The sequence below is a fragment of the Talpa occidentalis genome, unplaced genomic scaffold (genome assembly GCF_014898055.3).
Source record: "Talpa occidentalis isolate TD23 unplaced genomic scaffold, MPIMG_talOcc4v2.1 talOcc4.3, whole genome shotgun sequence".
Taxonomy (NCBI): domain Eukaryota; kingdom Metazoa; phylum Chordata; class Mammalia; order Eulipotyphla; family Talpidae; genus Talpa; species Talpa occidentalis.
Genome location: NW_023603184.1, coordinates 129949001 through 129973044, shown reverse-complemented (window position 1 = coordinate 129973044; position 24044 = coordinate 129949001). Strand labels below are relative to the sequence as shown.

Genomic DNA, 24044 nt, shown 5'->3' with positions numbered 1-24044 from the left:
TTCTCATAATGGAGTGATGTTTTGCTCATGATTTTAAAAAAAAAAAAAGATACGCAAAAGTTGTTCAACAAATATTTGTGGAAAAGAAAACAAAAAAAGAATGAGAGAAAAGGACCGAGAGAAGAGATTAGAATTTAGCAAAGAAAACCTAGTCTGTACTCTTCAGTTTCTGGTTTCCTAACTCTCAGACTTCAATCCCTCAATCCCTTCTCTGTGCTGTCCACAGACCTTATCACACTCTCCAGTATACTATTTAAATTCTATTCACCTTTAAACCCAGCTGAAACTCTTTTTTTAATGAGATCCTTAAATTATGTCTTCTCTGAATCTTGCTAGGAAGTTATGTCTGTACTTACTATTTGATTGTATGGCCATTACTAGTTAAGTCTAAGTTAGATTCCCTTTCCTATCATTTGACTGTAAGCTATTGGAGAGGAAAGGAACCATTTTTAATATTCCTAAAGCATCCTCAGATGCTAGCACTCATATGAACTACAAGGGTGTTCTCAATACTAGGTTTATTAATAACTGCTCTATTTCATTGGAACTGCACCTTGCTGTCTAGGCTGACTTCATATACGCAAAGATTTCATTATGAGACTATGGATAGTAACCCATGATTTAGGGATACTATCATGTATAAATTCTCATGAAACTATGAGACTGTAGAAAACAATCTTATAACCCACAGCCCAGACCAGGCAGGAAAGAGTTATCTTTTGAGTGGTTTTTCTTTTCTTTTTTCTTTTGTTTTCTGAGGTGTTACCAAAGGGGAAGAGGGTGGCAGAGTGGGAAGCGAGCGCTGTGGACTACTGTGAAGGACTAAGGGCACCTTGGTGGTGGGTGTAGTGTGACAACATACATCCAAAAAGGTGTGAAACTTTTCCTCCTAATTGTATGCAGAATTGTAAAATAGTGTTAGCTCAGGGAAAAAAAAAATCACATTCCAAGTACATTTTACCTCTGCTATTGGTATTTCACCATCCATTGGGGGGACAAGACATTATATTTCTAACAGTTTTCTATACCTTGTTGATTAAGGAAGTAATCAACTTTTGCATATCCTTTATATTTATGTAAAGATGAAGAGCTTCTGTATTTTCTAAATACAACTTTTGTTACTTGATCTCCTCCTCCTTCTGCAACTAAGCATCTCAGTAACAAGAAAGTTTACTAAAATTTCCCAGATACAGGAAAATCAGAAAATTAACAGTTATTTATTCAGTCCCTACAATGTAAAAGGAACATGGCATTTCCAGGTTTGGTGGAGAAAGTAGAATGATGTTTGATAGAGAGCAATAAAAAGCTATTCATGGGGAGAGGGTTACATTTATGGTTGATACACAATTACAGTAGTATAGTACCATATTTTAAGGTGACAAGTAAATTATTAACATGTAACGTGATTTCTCATGTTGTACAATACTTGTTTGAAATAGAAGGAAACTGACATAATAGCCTCGCCTGAACATATAAATACAATTTCTCTTTGATCATTAATTTCACCTACTGTACATGACTGCTCATACATGCCACAAACACACCAATATAAGCCTCACATCTTTCCAACTATTTAAATGAGGTAGAAAACAGTGGCAAACTCAGTACTCAACTTCTGTCGCTGTGATGTTATTGCCAAATGTTTTGTATTAGATCTCTGATATCTAAGAGATAACGCAAAATGAAAGCAAAAATCAAAAGGGTTTGCATTACAAAGTTGCTTGTCAATTTAAACAACTGAGTCACTTTTCCATATTTTCAAACTTAACTGAAAATTTTAAATAATAAGGGCCTCCCTGGTGGCACAAGGGGTTAAGCACCACACTATAAAGCAATCTGCAGCCTCTGCAGCATGAGTTTGATCCCTGGCCAGCCAGGGAGCAACCCACATGGCACAGCAGACCTCTCTTGACTCACCTGCTGCTCCCTTCAGCAGTGTATTTCATTCAGTCTGCCTGTTCTGTTCCCCACTCTGCCTCTGGTGAATCCTCTCACCCTGCCCCCGCATCTCTGGCCTATACCCCAGCTCTTGTATGCATAAATAAATAAATCTTTTTTAAAAAATTTAAGATAATAAAAAAACTTGTTAATAAAAATAAAGTCACAATGAGGACAGTATTCTTGAAATCTTAATTTTCCTCATGGTTTCAGAAATGAGACCTTTACTCCCTCATGGACACAGCTATGCTTTCTCTCCCTTTATGGGGATGATATTCCCCATATAGCTGGCTTGAGATACCTTACAGATGCCAGCATAATGTCTTTTTGAAAAGTGAGATAGCTTACTCATGCACCATAGTCTTGTATCTAGAGAGTTCCTTTTGTAAGGAACTAATACATGGCAATACATTTGAGGATAGGACTGGAAAAGTGTTTTACTCTATAGGTACGATGTCTTCAGGGTAAAGACATCATTACACTTTTATTTATCATTCTGCAGATCAGTATCTTATAAATGAAGCTATCACAGAAATGCATAAACACATATAAGCATGCAATTACATTTAGATAAATGTGGTTTTCTGTTTATTTTTACTCCAAAACATTTTTCTATGTTTCCAAGAACTATTTATTTCAGAGGGATAGTCTACTATAAAAAATTGTGTCATTTAGTGACTATTTCCTTATCAAATGAAGACATAGTAGTTACAAGTTCCAGATATACTTATATTCTAAAAATTAGCAAATATGCAAAGTAATCATTCTATTTTTTTAAATTTTTTAAAACAATCTATTTATTTATGCATACAAGAGCTGGGGTATAGACCAGAGGTACAGAGAGGTGAGAGGATTCACCAGACACAGATTGGGGAGCAGAACAGGCAGATCTAGTGAACTACAATGCTGAGGGAAGCAGCAGGTGAGACAGGAGAGGTCTGCTGCATGATGTGGGTCAGCTCCCTGGCCAGGAATCAAACTCCCGCTGCAATGGCTGTGGTTAGCTTCATAGTGCTGAGGCTTAACTCCTTGCACCACCAGGGAGGCCCAATTATTCTATTTTTTAACTATAAACGTTATTGGAAAGACATACAACTTTTATTATAGGCAGGAGAGGGCAGGAGAGAGGGAGAGACAGCTAGATACATATATATGACATAGATACATGTGTAAAATGTATTGAGTTTTTTCTATTTGGTTCTTCACTAACTAGATTTGTAACAATGGAAAGAAAAGTAAACACAGAAAAGTTTCTAAAACAACATTAAGTTGGTGGTCATCAGCCATTAAATAATATGGAACAAAACCAAATCCACTCTTCCATTCTGGTTTGTTAAGACAAATTTTCAACTAAAATTTTTATATCACTAAGTAGTTGGAAACAAATTAGTTCAGAAAAGGCAGATAATTTTACCTTGTTAATTTTTTTTAAAGATTGATTTGTTTATGCATACAAGAGCTGGGGCACAGGCCAGAGGTGGGGGGGTGAGAGGATTCACCAGAGACAGAGTGGGGAACAGAACAAGTAGACTGAATGACATACACTGCTAAAGGGAGCAGCGGGTGAGACAGAAGAGGTCTGCCTCACCATGTGGGTTGTTCCCTAGCTGGCCAGAGATCGAACTTGTGCTGCAGAGGCTGCGGGCAGCTTCATAGTGCAGTACTTAACCCCTTGCACCACCGGGGAGGCCAATTTTACCTTCTTTAATAGGACTAAAAACATCAAGCCCCCCTGTATTGTTCACTGCCAAAATAATCCAACAAGAAGCATATCTATGTATCTACCTAACATATTTGTACTATATGCTATATTCCTTTTTTCTGCTAAACAACTGATGATGATCTATTCTCAATTAAATAACTGATGCAACATAGTAAGTCTCATATTGATCGAGAAAAGCTAAGGAAGAAATACCCTCTTTTAATGAAATAAAGTTCTTATACTTTCAATAAATAGGCCATGACAGAAATAAAGGATTTCTAAATGAATGAACTCCCTCTTACATAAGAAAATACACTTCTTGTATTTTCAAATCCTCCAAGCAGCCTTAATAAGATATAAATCCCAAATTAAATGCATGGTTTTCTTTAATGATATAAATGATCTACAAAAAGATCAGCTGCGCTATTCTTTGGAATGGTATTTTTTCTTTCTGATAAATTAAAGGATAAAAATTGGTCAGTGAATGAAATCCACAGGATTGATTTCATCAGCATGGGGTTTGGTATGAAAACAGATCCAAGGGGTTGTCTTTCATAGCAACTTAATACTAAAAACATTTAGTTAAGAAAAAAAGAACAGCTAGAATATTTTTTTCTCATGTGGAAAAAATATATTCAATACTTGTCACTTAAGCTATTTCTGGTGGATTGTATTTTCTTATTTGTTCTCTCTCCCATCAACAAGTCTGTTTCCTCAGCAAATTAAGACTCCATCAAAACAAAACAAACAAACAAAAATCCTGTAAACACATATTCCCAGTCCTCCCAGGTAGTGCAGGGGTTAAAGACACAGGGCTATCAAATTATCACCAGCCACTGTCAGCCCCTGCAGCAGGAGTTCCATCCCTGGTGCCAGGGAGCTGACCCACATGGCACAGCAGACCTCTCCTGACTCACCCGCTGCTCCCCTCAGCAGTGTATTTCAGTCAGTCTGCCTGTTCTGTTCCCTACTCTGTCTCTGGTGAATCCTCTCACCCCCACCCCTGCACCACTGGCCTACACCCCAGTTCTTGTATGCATAAATAAATAAATCTGGAAAAAAAAAAACCCACATATTCCTGAGGTATTTTACTATGTCATATGAGTAGAGAAGAAATGATAGCAAGTTTGCCTCTCACCTTCGCTTCAAACCCCCACAATCTAAATCATGGCATTTAGCTTATTTCTTGATTGTAATGTTTATAGCAGAAGAAGGTTAGTTTTTTTTTTAAAGGACAAAATAAGTATGAATGATGCTTCAGATTTCAGAAATCTGCAGAGAAAAAAAATTCTCCAGGACTAACTGGTCTTTCCAGTTTGAAATGGGATACTAACAGCTGTGTATCACTCCTTGCACAGTAAACAGATAACTAAGCATTCTACAAATCTTTCCAGAATTTAAGTCACTTTGTCATAAGTCAGTTCGATAATCAGAATTCTGGATATGTATTCATCATAAATATAAATTATGTTAAATACAGGAAGAAAATAGAATGAGGAAACAATCAACTTTCTCATACCTTTACTTTTTAGTTTTCCCAAATTAAATCCAATGATTATTACTGGTTCCAATGCATTTAGATGACGTGATTAAGGTTTTTGCTATTTTGCTCAACTTCTTTCATCACCAAGGTAAAGGATACAGTGATTAACAAGTACCATGACACATATACCCATATATTTAGTTTGCAGATATGTAATACAATTTTTCTTGTTTTTTCTAACTTCTGTAATTTAATACATAAATGTTTTCTAGATATTCACTTCCTCCAAGACCCTACCAGATCAGGAGTTACCAGAGGTAACCCCTGTTCTTCTGCTGAAATAAAACTTATCCAGAATGTGATAAGAGAAATGTTTGGGGCAAGATGGGTTTGTTTGAGGCAAGTTAGATAGGAGACAGAGCTTCTCCTGAGTTGGCCATGAAAGATATATTATTTCTAGTCACATAACTTGTGACTTCTTTAATTTATATATATTGGCAAGCTCTTATGGCAATAATTTAAATACCTTCATTAATTTTATTCCCTGTCTTAAGAGAAATGCCAGAATCCATTACTTATGTTAAAATTAGGAAAAGGTCTTCAACAGGTTTTTAAAGAGAAGAAATTCTCCATATTGAAGATTTAAAATGGTATCTCATTTATTTGATGTGCTATTTTTGTTCCCATTTTACAGATAACAAAACAAAGAGCATGACAACAAGGAGCTCAGAGGTTTGGAAGCACAGAAGCCATGAGAATCTGAGGCAGAAGGATATCTGGGATTAGAAGGAAGGATCAAGTCTAAGCAGTAGCAGTGAGATATTGAAAATACTCTGAATGTCCAACCAGTAAATGCTGAGAACATTACCTAACAGCCATAAGATAAAATTATTATACAGTCATTAAGATCACATTTTCAAGATGCCAGGATTTATAGGATGCAAAGCTTAAATCACAGCAAAACAAAATTGGAGAGCAATACACCAAAATACTGACAAGCAGTATTAATAATAAAAATAAATCAATAAATCAATATCCTTCTTTAAAAAGGTGAAAAGTGCGATGTAAAGTGTTTTTTAAGAATAGGTACCAAGATTAACTTGCTAATGTTTGGAATATACTCTCCCTTTTGCAGTAATTTTAGGAAATTTAAGAATTTTTCCCATTTAAATTCAATCATACAAACCCATAGAATCTAAGATACAATCCATTTCAAGACATACTTGTCACCAAAAGAGGGGGGAAAAAATCTGCCAAGTTTACTAGCATATTTTAATTTTATGTAGTTTAATGCAAAAAAAAATTATCTTAGAATTGATGAAATATTGCAAGAATATTTCTGATATCACATTTTATACAGTCCTATGATTTACATCATGCTTTTATCATTTTGTTCAATTAGTGCAGAAAAAGAAGCTTTTCGAAGCGGGAAACCCTTTTTTCCCTGAAGCAAAAGAACTTAGCTCTACTTAAGAAAAAATGGTGATTTTCATTTTATATTATCTTTTGTGTCAAGAACCTGACTACTTCTGGTGAATTAGCATATTTTTTAAAAGTTTTGCTACATCTAGATGCTTTTCTAAAATGTGACTGCCATAACTCATTACCAAATTTTATTCCACTTCATTCTAAATTGGAAAGAAAAACAATGCCAATTGGGTTAGATCACACATATTCAAGTGGGAAGACCTGTCAATATAAGTTGAAACATGTTTCCATTTTTATGTATACTTGATATATTTTCATTGATATATTTATCATGGGATATGTAAGTCATCCTGACTTTTCACAATTTGACCAAACAAACTAAAAATTATGTTCACACTCCCACAGAAGTTCTCCATATGGAAGATGAATTGAGGATCAGATTAAGAAAAGCCTTTGTATATCACTCTCACAATTGTTTTTATTTTAACAATTTTTTCGTTTTAAATGTTTCCTTCCAGTTTTTTTCCCTTCCTGAAAAGTGAGCAAAAGGAGGTAAGATTTCAACTTGACCATATCAACTATAAAACACAAATCTAAAAGGTCAGAGGCCAAAACATGATTTACTTTCTATTAAAATGAAAAATTATTCAAACTTAACCATGTACATTGAAAATATCACTGATTCAGCTTTACGTTTTGTCAAAAATCTCACTCTATTTGTAATTTTTGTTTAACTGATGCATATGAGCTGGCAGGGAAAGAAAAGTCCCAAAAATTTAAAAAGTGTGACAAGAAACTCTGTTTGAATGTCTGTGACTTTACAGAGTACACTGAAAAGTGAATCTAAAGGGAAGCTAGGGGTAATCAATTTCAACAATTCAACTCCAGACTATCTGGATATATAATTCAATAACACAGGTTAAAAATGAGACTTTGAACACTCACTAGTTTCTATTTAAACTAGAAAATAAAGACATTTATTTTCTTTTAAATTGTAATTATAAGTAGGCATGATTCCAAGATAACCCTATATGCATTAATCTAACTGATTTCAAGGACAGGAAGGCAGTTTGCACATAAAAAAGAGAAATAACTGTAGAATAACAGTAGTAGTAGTAGTAGGGTGTGTGTGTGTGTGTGTGTGTGTGTGTGTGTGTGTTTTATACTGTGGATGAGATAGCAGAGCCAGAATTGAGGGCAGAAAAGGTACATGTACCTGGGGTTAGCAGAGCATTAGACAATGCAATCTGAAAGAGCAATAGGAACTTCAAAGGCTAAATTCCTGATTAACACATGTATAAATGAAAAGTCAATATTTTCCTTTATGTTAATTATTAATCAAAATCCTATGCAAAAAGTTTAGCAACACCTGGCAATTTGTCCTTTTACAAGCAACAAAAACTCTTTTCATTCAAGCCTTAATTGTATATCTGAAAAAATGTTCTAGAGCAGAAAATAGAAGTGATAAATGAGATTCCAAGCTTATTGATGTGAATGTCCTCTAAAGCTGTGTTATTACTCTAAACTCAGTTAAGCAGGTTTTAAGTCACCCACAAAACCAAATAATGAGAAACAGGACAAAAAGAATAACATCTTAAAACTCTGGTAGTTAATTAAGATTTACAACTGATAAACAATGTTCAACTCTTCGTTCTTTAGGAAATATGGTTAACAACCTATGTAATTCAAGCGTTTTCCTGAAATTCATAAAGCTAACCATTCTTTAAAATGTTAGCTAGACTTACAAAGAAGTCATTCTTTTCATATGTGTGTTTATTAAGCGAATGAGTTAGAATTGGATCTTTCCATTTAATCAAAATATAGCTAGTAAGACAGGTAAAATAAATGAAACACTCAATAAAGAAATGATACTAACTACAAAATTACAAAAACAAACACTGTTCAAGGAAACGCGCTTGCAAGATCCTCCAAGTAAACATCTATCCAGTTCTCAATGTTTCCTGCACTAACCCAACTGTCCAAAGACCAAGTTGTCTTTACTTAATTTCATGGTTTATTCATTATCAATGGAAACACAAAAACCAACCTGGCTGCAGCCAGCAGTCACAAGATTCCTTGGATCAGATCAATAAAATCTGAAAGATAAACAGAAAAATATCCTGTAAGTTAACCAATTCAATTATTCAGTCTTTTATTTTTATTTTACTAAGCAAGAAGTAGAAATTAGAAGTTACTTGGTTCCCTGTACCATGAGATTTACTGGCAGAAAACACATCCATTTTTAATAAGGAAGAAAATGTTCTATAAACTTTTTAATTTAAAGTTATTTTCTATACTTCATATAAAAACATATATTAGATGCCCAAACTAGGTCCTATTTTTATTTTTAGCAGTTTCTATTTATCTAAAGTAGAGGAGGTTTTTTCTTTTATTTTTCATATTTTATATATTCCTTTTTTATTTAATTGAGAAAACATTCACTTACATCACCACATGATTTAGAGGTATAGTATTACCCTCTTCATGTGTAAGTTACCACACAAAACGCACCACCAAAGAACACACTATCCTCCACCATGGTCCATTGTGCCCCCTCCACACTTTGATCTTCCCCATGTCAAGCCCCCTCTGATAGCCTCAATTCTACAGTAAGATTTCTAGGGTTTGTTACTGGTTTGGTTTTATCTGACACTGTTGTTTTGTTTCTCTATTTTCCACATGTAAGTAACGCCATCCAATATTTGCCTTTCTCCTCCTAACAGACTACTTAACATAATCTCCTCTACTTCCATCCATGTTGTTGTAAATGCCAAGAGTTTTATCTTTTTTGATATCTGGGTATTATCCCATTGTGTGTGTATAATATATATGTATGTATATAAAATATATATAATGCGTGTGTTTGTGTGTGTATTACATAACACTGGTTCTTAATCCACTCATCTGTCTTTGGGCCCTTAGACTGTTTCCATAGCTTGGCTAAACAGTGCAGCAATGAGCACAGGGGTGCATATATCTCTTCGAATTAGTGTTTCAATTCTTATTCTCTAAAACATCTAATCCCAAAATGTTTTAAATAAATTCTGTGCTTAATGCACTGCCATGTCTCTTAAAATATAAATTGATGCATTTTGTTCCTTAGTCTGATCTTACATTCCCAGTCTACGGTTTTTAACCCCAAATCAACAATCTGTCTATATGCAACAAATGTCAAATAAGACAATTTTAATGACAACCATCAACCTTCTCATTAGTTTCTTCAGCCTAAATGCTGCCACTAAAATATCCTAAGATGCACGTTATCAAGTGAAGCAACAAAAAAGATAAATCAAGGACATAAGCAAACCTAAAATTTCTGTGTCAAAAGTCGGCCTATCTTTTGGACAGTTAGTACATAAAACAAATTTAAAATGGCATAGGAGATTCTTAACTTGTATAGAGAGTATCTATGGCTAAATATCTATTTCCGAGTTAACTGGTTGGAATCTAGAATGTTCCAATGTTATTGTTAGAAGTGTTTCATTATTAGACTCCAAGATTAAATACAAAAGCTAAATTAAATGGTAATTATTTAATGAAAATAATATTCTTGTACTCCAGTGAGATATGTTCACTACCTTGACTATAGTAATCGTTTTACTATATATGTACATTGAAATGTTGTATACATTAAATATATATCATTTGTATTAAAAATAATATAAAGGTAATATTAGTAAACAAAACACTTATAATTGGAAATGAAATCTTTGATTTTTAATCTTAAGGGCAATTGATTTAAAAAGTTAAATTTATCATACAAGATTGAAAAATAATTTATTTGTGGAGATGCAAAAAAAGAATAGGGAGCATTATGAGATCCTTTCAAGATGAAGAACTTTGTTTCCATTTCTACTTCAAACACTTTATTTTACTTTGTAAATATTGTTCTAAAACCAACAATTCTCCAACTGTGTGCTAAGGTACATCAGAGTCCATAGTAAATTCAGAGAATAAAAGTGAAATATTGTTATTATATGAAAAAAACAAAGCAACATCTATTATCACACAATCAACTAGGTTTACGTATTTTACAGCTTCAATGTTGAGGTTATGTAATGTTCCTTTCAAAAGTGACATGGTTATACAAAGTTTGCTTTTTGTTTTTTTGTTTTTTTTTTTTTTTTTTGTGGGACCCTCGCCAGTGGCCGGGGATCGAACTGGCGCTGCAGAGGCTGCGGGCAGCCTCGCAACCCAGCGCTCAACTGCTGCGCCACCAGGGGAGGCCCAACAAAGTTTGCTTTTTGGTGGCAAGTGATATAAAAGCAAATACTGTATGAAAATCAACGTGAAAATGAGGATGCCAATATCCAATCTGACTCCCACGTTTGAGGGCAGAGTAGAGTCTATCAGGTAAAAAGTAGTTGTGGGTTTCTAAATATGAAATAAAAACTTTTTACTTTTAATTTATGTGCATTTTTCCAAATGTTCAGAAGTTAAGACATACATACTTGTTATGCTAATTAACTGGAACTGTGAGTTTCAAGTTTCCCTGCATATCTGAAAGTAGAGCATTCTATAAAACCTTTTGTAAGTAAAAGGATTTAAACTGAAGGAGTAATTACCATTAATTTATATGGGAAAAAAAATTGTGAGTTCTCAGACCCCCAAAATGACCTTCAAATCATACCAAATAACACATAAAACCTAAAATCACACTAACACATAGGAAAAACAGCAATGAAATGATAACTACTCAGCCTGTATCAAGGTGTTCCCAGGTTGGGAGCTTGGTGGTGCTGCTCTTGCAACATGGGGTGTGTGTGGCTTTACCCTGGCAGCTGGAGCGCTGACTGCTGTGTCCCCTTTTCACCTTTTGGAAAAGCAAAAATCCTTTTCACATTTCTCTCTCTTTGTGAAAAATGAGATATTAGTAATGTGGGTCTTTTGTAAAAGCAATGAAACACACCAAGAATTTTAAAGTAGGGAACCTATATTTCTTTTGGTGGGGGGAGGGACATTATGAAAAATATTACCCTTTGAGAAAGTATGGAACATTATCAAGCAATGTTTCTGTTTTTTGCAATTTTTCTCCTCAAACTTAAAGAGAAATCAGCAAAGATTTGTTTTTTTATTTAAGACTAGAAAAGGAGAGGGCCTCCCCAGTGGCGCAGCGGTTGAGCGCTGGGTTGCGAAGCTGCCCGCAGCCTCTGCAGCGCCGGTTCGATCCCCGGCTGCTCCCCGGCCACCGGAGGAGGGTCCCACATGGCGCGCAGACCTCTCCTGCAGCCCGCTGCTCCCCTCAGCAGTGTACTTCGGTCCTTCTGCCTGCTCTGCTCCCTGCTCTGGCTCTGGTGAATTCTCTCACCCTCCCGCGGTTCTGACTGTACCCAGTGCTTGTATAAATAAATAAACAAATAAAAATAAATCTTTAAAAAAAAAAAAAAAAAGACTAGAAAAGGAGAGAGAAGGAAAGGAGAGGAAGAAAAACATCTCACTGACAGAAGAGAGAACATTCTGAAAGAGTGGATGGATGGTGGGTACATATACACGGAGGGGTTGTGTCACATGTGACTGAGTGGGCACGCACAAGTGCATTCGAATGTGTATGTGCACAACTGTGTGCTGGGATGGCTAAAATAGTACATGTGGGGGCCTCCGTGGTGGCACAGGGGTTAAAGTCTCAGCACTGTCAAGCTATCACCAACCACTGCATCATGAGTTCGAACCCTGGCCAGGGAGCTAATCCACATGGTGGAGCAGACCTTCTGTCTCGCCTGCTCCTCCCCTCAGCAGTGTATTTCAGTAGATCCGCCTGTTCTGCTCCCCACTCTGTCTCTGGTGAATCCTCTTACCCCCACCCCCACACCTCTGGCCTACACCCCAGTTCTTATGTGCATAAATAAATGAAAATAAATCTTAAAAAAAATGAAAAAAAAATAAAATAGTACATGTGGACGCCATGTGAAGACAGACAAACCAGCAAGTGGACACACTGCAAACATACATATTTTAATCATGCTGATTATTAGTTGTCATTCCCTAACAAAAGGTGGTTTCCAGCTGTTATAGGACAACCCCGATATTGAACGGGTTCCTGGCTGTGGGTCCTCACCCGCGCGCTTAAAAGGGACTTATTAATACTCCACTACAGACACACACAAAAGGTTAATAAAAGGTTTATTTACAAGGGAAAAGGAAATAAGGAAAATGTACAACTCAGGGAGAAAATAGGGAAATAAAGTCTTTAATGCGTCCTACCCAATCCGCCGACCTGGAAACCCAATGTCACTCTCAGAGCTGGCCAGACGCTGCGAGCTGGCGGAGAGCCAAAATGGGGGACCCCCCCCAAAGCCCATGTGTCTGCCTTTATACCAACTTGGCTGCTTAACCCCACCCTTAGGTCCCAGCCACCTTCCCTTTGGTGGTGATGGGATTTGGAGTTCCCAGTGTCTTTGGCTTTGGCCTGGGGTGGGGGTGGAGTCCACAAAGCCTGTATGGAATTAGCTTTAGGACATCCTTTTCCCCCTAACACTACTTGCCTAGGATGAAGGTAAGTCTGCAAGAATACATTTGTTTGTGGGCAGTTTTAAGTCTTAATTTACCATTTGACCATCAGCACTTCTTGGTAAGAGCACATTAGCATACTAGATATAGATCCTGATGTCTTTAATATTAACTAGATTCTTTTGAACTTTCTAAATGCATTTTCAAATATGTGGTTTTAAAGTGAAAACAAAATGTTCCTTGTGGAGTTTTTCAAAAGTCAGGCTTTATAAGATATGAACTGGCTGCTTTTAGTATTCCATAATGTGATTGGAAAAAATACTCCAATTTGCCCCATCTCAAAAAAATTTTTTTGTTTATTTTCTTTACAATATAATATGATCAAACACAAACTTATTTTAAAATATCAATGCTATTTAACCATGTGAGGTCATGTATTTGAACCTATAGACTTACTTAGCTAAGTGTTCAGCACATGGAAGAATATCAGTAAATATTTGTTAAATGAATGGAGGTGCTTATTGTGCTTTTCTCAAGATTTGTCAAATTTAAAGTAGTCGAAAATTCCCCCTTTGACACAAATAGATGAAAACCTCATCCTTGCACCACCTGACTTGCATTAAAAATATTTAGTAGAAATAATGTTCCGAGGGAGGAAGGGTTTTATTTTTGACCTCATGGACTCACAGTCTCTTGAGGTATTTGTTTGTTTTTTCTTATCTTAAAGGGAACACTTCCATTTGCAGTTCCAAGAGCAGCTGCTTTGTAATAACTCTCTGCCCCCACTTTTTTCCCCACCCAATGCAGTTATTGAGCAAATAGGCACAGAATAGTGAAGATTTATGTTGCCCTAAGGCTCAATTCTCACTGTGACATCTGCCATTTCAAACATACAGGTCAAGACTCCAGTGTAGTATCTAGCTAAACAATGCCCTAAGCATAACTCTAATGAAATTCTTTTCAATAGGACTCAGCATCTGCTTCCAGGCAGCTTAACTAATCAGCATATTAAAAGCACTCCTTTTCCATCCTCTAGGTCTCTTTCTCCACACCAAAAAGGTAGGGCAAATACCAAAAAATAACCTTGAGTTAATTGCTATAGCTCTTTATCCTCTTTTTTCCAATGAGAAAGGATGCCATTTCTCCATATGATAAATCATTTTGCCATGGGAAGATGAAACAGTAGCCCAGATTTCAAGCTCAAGTATGCCTGTTTTACTTCACAAGGAAAAAAAAAAAAAAAAAAAAACCTGAAAACAGCAGACATATTTTAGCTATTAGTTTATCAAGGTCAATTGTCAACAGAAAAGCCATCTTACACACTTTCTGTTTTCCCTTCTTAAAGTTAAACTTGCATCTGAAGTGTCACTGCTTGAGTAATAGAAAAGTTACTGCTTAAATCTGTATCCATTTGTAATAGATACAAATGTAGGGAGCCTTATAGCACCAAGATAAACAAAAAGTCAATTCTATTTTCCTAAAATAAACTGAAGTGCTTTTTATTTGATTATAATCCTAGTATTTTAAAAATACAGGATAGGGTTGTTGCTTTTTTTTTTTTTAACAGCATCATTATTATTTCTGGGATTCTATGATCTATGCTGTAAAAGGGCTTCCTTATATTCTAGGGGGATGCAATGGTTATGAAAGGACAAAAGACAAAAAGCCATAATGCAAAGCCAAATACATCCACTGTCTCAAAGAAATAGCAGCAAAAAAAGACATGGCAGATGAAAGAAAAAAGCAGAAATCCTGTTACATAGACAAGGATTTACCAAAGAGGTTGATTTGAGTTGGAGGCTAAAGATTTTTCTAGGTGGATATGGAGTAGAAAGGCAAGCTCAGATAAAGGATGGCGCAGTGGAAGAAGCAAAGCTGGGCAGTGTTGAGAACACCTGAAGTCCCACCAGGCTGCAGTGTCACACACAAGAAGAACAATAATTGGGTGAAAGGCTAGGTAGGGTCTTGGGGAGAGGGGGGTAGTGACCTTGAATGAAACACTGAGAAGGCTATATAATTAAATATATTTAATTTTGTATGCTACTGCGAACCACTGAAGGTTTTAAATTCAAGTACTGGCATAATTAGGAAATTTAATCTGACAATACTGTGTAGATTGGGTCAGAGATGAGAAGAGATCGAGAAGAATGGACTATTTAGGAGGCTCCAGAAGACCAATAAATGGTAATGAAGTCAACTCAGGTAGAGACTGTGCACACAGAGAAGGAAAAAAGTAGTGCAGAGGCCAATGTCTTAGTTGGTTCAGGCTGCCATAACAAAATAGCATAGACTGGGTGGCTTAAGTAACAGACATGTATCTTCTCACAGGACTGAGGACTAAAATTCTAAGACCAGGGTGCCAGGGTTCTGGTAAAAACACTCCTCTAGCTTGTAGAGAGCTGCCTTCTCTCTGTGTCCCTGGCCACTGTGGAATTATGGCCCCACTTTCTTGACCTTATTTAACATGAACTACCTTCTAAAGCCCTTTCTCTAAATATAGTCATAGGGAGTTTAGAGCACCAGCATAATTTAGTCCATGGCAATGCATATAACCTAGGAGACTTAGAAAATGGTTGGATATGAAAGTCAGAGAAAAGGAACCAGAAGAATTTTGAGGCTTGAGCCAAAGAGACTCCCAAAAAGTTGGCATCATTTTAAGAAACAGGTAAGAACAAGGGAAAATTAGGTTGCTCAGCATGAGTGGAGAGTTGACAGGCTTTTAAGATACATTAAGTGTTAATTTATGGTAGGATAATCAAGGAAAGGTAGTCAACAAACAAGTAAACTATTCATGGTTGGTATGGGTTTATGTGATATGCAGAAGAGTGAACTTTTACATGAATATTAAATTAAAACAAAAATGAAGGAACTTTTCAAGGGTGACATAATTAGACTGAAATATATCAATACAGAATCAAAAGTGTATGTGTGTGTTCCAAATCACAGTTAAGTAGTCTAGTCAGCCCACACCAATGAATATTTAATTATATTTTGCCTTATAGACAGGTACAACATTAAGAGAGAATACTGGTTCAGTGTAAGCCCACATCGTTTTTAATGAATATCTCCTGCCCGTCCAGAGGGTGGGCTGCTCTGGGTCAGTGACCCAGCACATTCATATTTGTACCTCAAGCACTCAGTGTGGTATATGACATCAAGTCAATGATCTATAAATGTGGAGTGAGTCACCACCCAGAAAAAGAGGCTGAGTCATGGGTATTCCTACTAATTTCACCTCTAGACATTAGATTATTCATATAAAACAACACTGTTCCAAGCTAGACACTAGTAATCAGTCTTTACGGAATGTTCTATGCTTGGATGAGTTTGCTGGAGCTGCTGTAACAATGGTTGAAAACAGAGGTCAAGGCTAAAGTGGTCCAGTGACAAGCTGGGAAACTGCATCAAATTCACCCATCTACTGTCACCACACAGGTGGTAAATGGGCTAGTGATACAGCAACTAGAAATAAAATGTAACCATTTTAAGTAAAGAACTTTCAAATGCCTCAATTATGAGAAGTGTTTTATTAAAACTGTATTACTAGTTCTAACATAAAAGTAACAGAAATTCTAAGAAATGATCACAAAGTGTTTTCTAGAACCTGGACATTTTTACAGAGTATGACACATGCACTACTGATTTAATCCTCATGAGACCAAAAAAAGCTAATTTGCAATTTCCTAGGAGAAAACTGAGTTTATAAAGAGAGAGTAAATATCTGGTGCCTATGGGTAAAGATTCCCAATTAACTGACATTACACAAATGTCATTTATTAAACAAATGGCAATAGAAGTCAGATAGACAAGGTGGAATACATACATATATTCTGATATATACAGTCTGTGTATTCTAAGATACATTTTTTTTTTTCATCTCTATTTTGGGAAACTGATGGCTTTTCCTAACTGCGTGATTCCCAGGAATTCCAACAAATTCAAATTCAGGCAGAAACATTAAGAGGATACACACTTTAGAAAAACTGTAAGAGAGCAAGTGACAAAATTTTGAAATCAAAAGACCCCAACCTCTAGTAATATATCTCTCTATTTTCAGTAGGACATTTTGGAAAAATGCATTATTAATATTTTAAGAAACTTGTTGATACTACCTCCAAAGGTCTATGGCAAAAAGGCCTTACACATTCCACCAAAGGACCTTTTATTTTTCCTTCTAGGTAATTTCTATTTTCTCTATATCAGACATATTACTTAAGAAATTAGGTTAACTTTTTAAATTAGCTGGACAAAAACCTATTCACTTACTTAAAACATTAGTCCCTAACATTTGAAGTTTCACTTAAAATGTTTAACAGTAAAGTAAATGTACTATTCATTATTTGTTTAAAATCCTTAAAGGAGCATATTCTCTGTAATACCTGGATTTACAACTGAGATTTGAAAAGACATGAAATACACAAAAGGCACTTGTCAGGAAGGCAATAAGCTACTTGGAAGTTTGAAAGATTAATCCCACAACCTAGACTTTCTCCAATCTGGAGAGTACACATCTCCAAGACCTATCAAAAAGGTCATTTGTTCCCTCTGTGAAACTTGAATTTCAAAGGAATGTACAACTATAGTCAACCCTTAAACAATAAAGTAAATCTCTGCCCCAAAACTCTAATTTTTTTAAAACTCAAGTAAGGCACTAACAGGCACTAACAAACCAAACTGGAGCATTCCACACATTTCCGGATCCACCTCTCCAAGGCAGAGGTTTGTTCCTGGATGAATTCAGGTATATTTAACTCCCACATATGTAATTGTTAGAATTCAATTCCGGCATAACTTATTTAATTTAATAAAAAGTACAAATCCCACAAAAAGGTATAAAAACTGGGTCACTACATGCAAAAGAATGAAGCTTGACCACTACCTCACACCATACACAAAAATCAACTCAAAATGGATTAAAGAACTAGACATAAGACCTGAAACCATAACATGAATAGAAGGAAATATAGGCGAAACACTACGGGACTTGCACATCAAAGACATCTTTACAGACACATCACCCAAAGCAGTGATAGTGAAGGCAAAGATAAACAGCTGGGACTACATCAAATTAAAGAGCTTCTGCACAGCAAAAGAGACAATAACAAAAACAAAGAGAAACCCCACCAACTGGGAGAACATTTTTGCACCCAACACTAATGATAAAGGACTGATCACAAAAATCTGCAAAGAGCTGATGAGACTCAGCAACAACAAAGAAAAGAATCCAGTCAAAAAATGGGCAGAAGAGCTAAAAAGAAACTTCTCTGAAGAGGAAATGCAAATGGCCAACAGGCATATGAAAAAATGTTCAACATCACTTGTCATCAGGGAAATGCAAATCAAAACTACCATGAGATACCATCTTACACCAGTGAGAATGGCACATATTAAAAAAACTAGCAACAACAAATGTTGGCGAGGGTGTGGAGAAAAAGGAACTCTTCTGCACTGTTGGTGGGAGTGCAAACTGGTCCAACCACTATGGAGAGCTGTGTGGAGATTTCTGGACCTACTAAACATAGAGCTTCCATATGATCCAGCAATTCCACTCCTAGGTATTTACCCAAAGGACACAGAAACATCCATTCCAAAGAACACCTGCACCCCTATGTTTATAGCAGCACTATTTACAATAGCTAAGCTTTGGAAACAGCCCAAATGCCCAAAAACAGATGACTGGATCAAGAAGATGTGGTACATATATACCATGGAATATTACTCAGCATTCAAAAAAGATAAACACATGCAATTTGCAGCAACATGGATGGCGCTGGAAGGGATCATGCTCAGCGAAATAAGCCAAAAAGAAAAATACCGGATGGTCTCACTCATAGCAGGAATCTAGAAAACTTAAATAAGGGATCAGGAAAATGAATAACTATAAGAAAGTGAAAATCAAAATCAACAAAAAACTATGAACCAGAGACACTTTTTGGGGGGTGGGGGCCGGGAGGGGAGGGATTGGGGTCAGAATGGGGCATGTGCAGTTGTATGGATGAATATAAAAATAAAATTTATTATTTAAAAAAAAAATAAAAAAAATAAAAGAATTAACTTCAAATCTGTTTATTACAAGAACATTTCCACCATTTTAAAATTCTCGCTGCATTTTCTATTACATCCAAGTGATCAAAAAAAAGAGGTCAGAATTTATATGTAACAATGGGAAATCCTGTATCTGGAACAAATGAAGCTGTAGCAAAAGTAAAGGTTTCCTATAAGTCTACAAGCATTTATGTAGGAAAAGGATCTGCTCTTATCACAAGTTAAATATTAAGTACTTTCTCAGACTCCATCATCCCTCAACCGTACCAATCAAAGGCTAAAGATTTAATTTTACCCTAAGTAATGCTAAAACCATTATATAGTAGCTTAAATTAACTATATCTTTTCTTTTAATTCACCTACAAGCCACCCTATAATAATAATTTTTGACCATTTATTTAAAACTATAAGGAGGGCCTCCCCGGTGGCACAGCGGTTAAGCGCTGGGTTGCGAAGCTGCCCACAGCCTCTGCAGCGCTGGTTCAATCCCCAGCCACGGAGTGAGGATCCCACATGCCGCGCAGACCTCTCTTGCCACACGCTGCTCCCCTCAGCAGTGTATTTGGTCAGTCGGCCTGCTCTGCTCTTAGCTCTAACTCTGGTGAATTCTCTCACCCTCCCACGCTTCCCAGTGCTTGTATAAATAAATAAATAAATCTTTTAAAAAAATAAAATAAAACTATAAGGAAAATATTACAAGTGGTGTTTAAATTATTTCATTCTTTGTATAACAGAAGTAGTGCTGCATGGGTAAATAGAGTATTTCTGGCTACTGGGGTCCAAAGAACATTTTCATCATTATTTTGCTATAAGAATGTTTCCCAAGGAAATTGAGTACAGGTGGGAGTTAGTCACTCTCTCACTAATGATTTTTGAGTAATTGTCCATGGCAGGCAATTTCTAGGGCCAAGTAATTTAACAGTGGTAGGTTAAATCAAGGTTCCTAAACTTTTGGAGCTTGCATTTCTCTATTAGAAAACAAATACACATAAGAGTGAGGACTGCTGTGAAGAAAATAAAGCAAGGTATGGGATGAGTTAGTAAATGACAGAAGCTTCTTTCTTCATCCCCAATTTCAACAGCAGAAAGAAGTAGCCAGAAAGCTAGACCCTCACCTGTCGAAGGGGAATATTTCCACTAGCAGATGCTTGACTTAACCACTGTTCGTAAGTTAGACACTGCAAGTGTAACAAGTTCAAGTGAATTGTGAAAGTGCACAAAATGTGCAATTTGGGGACTAGTATGGGGCTTCAGTAGTCATGGTGCCAATACTAACATTAAAATCATACATTTAAAGGACATTAAGTTAGTCCAATATAGTCCTGCTTAATCCGGTAAGCTAAAATAACCTCTGCTAGCCTACATTTTCAGTTGGCTAAGAGTCATTATCAGGCATGACACCTGCTTCCCAATGAAAGGTAATCTTTAGTAATGGACTATCTTCAATTGTTAGCTTGCCCAAGTGTCAAGTGTCATGCAAGAAAAGAAATAACTGAGAGACAAAGGAAAACAAATGACATCATTTTTTAAGTCCTCATGCAATGAAATATTTTCAAGTAGCATGTGTTTCATTTTGAAACTTCTGACATAATAAAAAAATTAATTTATAGAAGGTGTTTATATACTCTACCCACAATAAATCGATTAACTCTTTATGCTTGAGCCAGGCATAAAATTATAGGATATACAACTGTCAGCACTCCTGTTGTACATACGTCTTCAACTGGGCAGGAGCTGGAGATGTGAGTTTTGACTGTAGTCAGACAACACTGAAATGCTGCCTGTGTGACTCACATGAAGTCAGCACAGACTAGCCTGTACAGGTCACCTGGCCCCTTCTTGAAGCACTCAGCACTTAATGGACTAGTGCCGCCACAGAGTAACTATATACACTCTTTAGCAGTTAGAGAAAGTCAATGGGCCTCTCCCTGCCTGTAATGAGGAACTCAATTATCAACCTCTGTTGTGTGTGTGTCACATCCCAGTCATGCTGTACAATTGCTATTGTGTTTCCATCTGCCAGTTTCAGTGTGCCTTTGGGAACAGGGCTGGAGATTTAAGTTCTTCTTTCACAAGATTTTTTAAAAAGCTGTGGCTAATAGCTGACAAGGGACATTTAAATAATTGAGATGGTATTGTTTTCTACCCATTCCCAAATGAAGAAGGCCAAGTTGCTTTAAAAAAAAAAAAAGGCAGAGTAAAAACATGAAATTATTCTTTTGTGATCTGCAGTAATTTGCTCCCAGACAAATTTATTGAGAAACATAAGATTCAGTGTGATGATGCATCAAAGAAACTGTCAAGACTTCCTGGCACTGAACCACCTGGCAGGTGTAAGAAACGTTCCCTGCTCTAAGAAGGTGACCTATGCTTTCTACTGACTTAGGGGAGTCAGTGTGTTGTTTCAATAGGCAACACAAATGGTTCATAGCAGAGTTAATATCATTTTTCTCCTAAATGCAAATGTATTTTTCTTTACATCATCCTTAGGAACAGTCAAGGGTGTAAAGTTCCTTACCCTTATTTTTGAAAAGGAAAATCAATCTTCAGGAGATTAAAGGAATGTCTTAGGGTCATCTAAGTTGTCAGAAACATAGAGAGGCAGCACCATCCTGATGGGATGATAACCTGGGTAAAAGGAAGGGAACTGGCAGAAAATGCTGCATAATCAATCTTCTGGAAGGGTTCTGAGCTCTGTATCAAATCTCTCCCAGCTGTCACCCATCTTTTCTGGCTCCATGCATTCTATTTAATCTCCCCCACGATGAAAAGATGGATAGAAGTAAATGGTGTATGCTCTTTTAAGGCAAAACTTGCTGATGTGACTTGGATATTTTTCAAAATATTACTATTACAAACCCTAGCATTGCCACAGGCAAATTAAATAGTGAATTATGATATTTTGACCTCAAAACTCAAAATGCATTTTTTGTATATAAGCAGGAACTATAAGAGGTAAATTTATACAAACAAAATATAGTAAGCAATTAAGCAATTTCAAGAACAACTTTTTCTTGCAACAAAACTTAAATGTGCCAGTGGGTCTTGGTACTGTACAAATAATATATTAAATAATTTTTATAAGATACTTTTTCTCAGTAGTCTTAGTACAAAATTAGGAGAAATATTCTAAAATCAGAATTTCATATTATGTTTACAGTCATTACTATGGTATAAACAGTTTAGATTTAACAAAATCATAAGCACATCTCCATAACTTTATTTCCAAGTACAATGCTTTGTTAATTCAACATGCAACTTTGTATTTCTGTTTTTAAGTTATAAAATAAAGATAATAAGTCCATTCCTACCTAATTCACAGTGCTATTCTACCAAAAACAAGATAATACTCACAGGAACAGCAAGATAATTACCACATTTTTAAGGTGGTAATAGTTCCATAAAAACAGACTATGATTCTGAAATGGTAGATAATTCATTTTAATTAGACCACTATTACATGGTCTATTAATGTTTGAATGTTATTACTACAAAAAAATTTTAATCTCATAGAAATGAACAAAAATTCAAACAAATAAAAGCTGGGTATGAGGAAAAGAGCTCAGAGTTCTCTGAGTATTAACTGAAATAATGTATCTTCAGAGCATATTAAAACACTTGGCATACAAGGGGGCTCAATCAATTAATTTTCTCCCCTTCCATAAAGTGAATGTGCTTCCATCCTGTGACTGATGCTTATCTTTACTAACAATAGATTAACCTGAATACATATTGCCACATGCTTCAAATGGGAAAGTGTTTACTTAGTTTTTAGTTAAGGCTGACCCTTATTGGTTAAAATGTACTAACACCAAAATCAATGAAGTTAATGGTAGATTTCTGATGGTGACATCAACTTCTCCACCTGCCCACTCAATTTCCTTCTCCTCCTTCCACAGGCATTGATCTCAACAAACATCCTGTAAGCTAAATTCTGTCTCAGAGTCTACCTCATCAAACACAACTTATGACATGTCAAATGCAGTCTCAACTGTTGGAGATCCTTCCCTGGTATGTGACTGTTTAGTGAGAGATGATGTCTTTTTTCTCTCGGTTAATTCCATGTCACCATCATGACTACCAGACAGCCTGAAGCTCCTGCTTCAGGACAGAAAGGCTAGGACAAACCCACCATTTCACAATAGAACAGAACAGAGAGACTGGACAGAGAATGAGAGGAGGCATCAAAAGCAGAGAAAAGGGCAGTGGGGGGAGAGATAATTGATGGTGGGATTTAAATTCATCAATTTTTTTCTATGTACAGGTGAAAGATCATGATTATTGTTGGTAAATGCTGACATTAAAACTTACTGTGAACTTTCCATAATACACTTTGGTTGATATATAAAACACAGTCATATTTGTTTCTGTGCCTTTCATGGTCTATAACATAAAGTATGTAAAAAGGCAAAAAAGGCATGATATCATCTCAAACTACAAGTTACTTTTAAAAGCAAAATGAAGTAATTCCAACAACAAATAAAGCAATACTAGCGTATAATCATAATTGAATATCTTGCCAGGTATACACATAGTTAGTCAGCAATTGAACAAAATTGTATGTATAAGGACGAAGAATATATAGCAGCCTTGCGTAAATTAGAATCTAGTAGTTTAACTCTAAATGGAATAAAAGGTTCCAGTGAATAAGTTGACTGGCTGTGGTGCTAAGTGGAAACTACTCATCTCGAAGAGCACATTACTATAAAGTTCTGTTCTAATCTTCTCGTCAGGAAGACTCTCATCATTGGCAAAAGATTAGCAGCCTTTCCCTTTGACATAATGATTGCCTGCTGATTTTAGGTTTATTAACTGCTCTAGTCAATAGGAATACTTCACTAAAAGCCTATCAGTTATTTCAATATGCAAAGTGTTAGGTAAGGAATGGTGAGGAAAACTGTGAAAAACGTCAAATGCAGTTTCAACTGTCACACCTTAATTACATTTATATAACTTATTCAAGTAAAACACAGGTATAGCAGCAATAATAAAACACATGCA

At 36.0% G+C, this 24044-nt stretch overlaps 1 protein-coding gene across 13 annotated transcripts in view; it reads right to left on the bottom strand.

The window, feature by feature from the left end:
* Positions 1 to 24044, bottom strand: part of MAP2 (microtubule associated protein 2) — a 291564-nt gene that overhangs the window by 205740 nt on the left and 61780 nt on the right. For 12 of the 13 annotated variants that reach the window (XM_037523961.2, XM_037523956.2, XM_037523955.2 and 9 more), the window contains exon 2: positions 8599 to 8647. The gene's annotated coding sequence lies outside the window, so the exon portion shown is untranslated. Of the gene's footprint in view, positions 1 to 8598; positions 8648 to 11247; positions 11365 to 24044 lie in introns of all 13 variants that reach the window. The other variant, XM_054700035.1, reaches the window with a different exon arrangement.